Source organism: Solanum pennellii, chromosome 8, assembly GCF_001406875.1.
Source record: "Solanum pennellii chromosome 8, SPENNV200".
NCBI lineage: Eukaryota > Viridiplantae > Streptophyta > Magnoliopsida > Solanales > Solanaceae > Solanum > Solanum pennellii.
The window spans coordinates 59,603,270-59,603,663 of NC_028644.1; positions in this window are offsets into that span (position 1 = coordinate 59,603,270).

Here is a 394-nt window from a genome sequence, read left to right on the forward strand (position 1 = left end):
TGGTTTCTCTTTTCCACATTGTGTACTTTGTCTGGACAAAAAATGGATAAAACGTCAAGGAGATGATACCTCTACATTGATATGTTCCGCGTTGGTTAATAAATAGAATTTTCGACCTTTTATAAGATTTGAACAATCATTTTTATTTGTTGAAATGTATGATCATCCAGTCCTATAAGATGAGTTGTTAGATATATATAACATGTTTCTATTATTTAATTCATGTATTCTAAAATATGCCTCTTTAATGAACAAAATATCATATCGTGATATGGTATATGAGTCGTATCCACCCCAATTAGCTTTTTATCGGTATTGGTTCTCATGTTTTACATATTCCATGCTCCAAATATCCACTCATTGACATGGTTTTTTTTTGGGGGGGGGGGGGGGA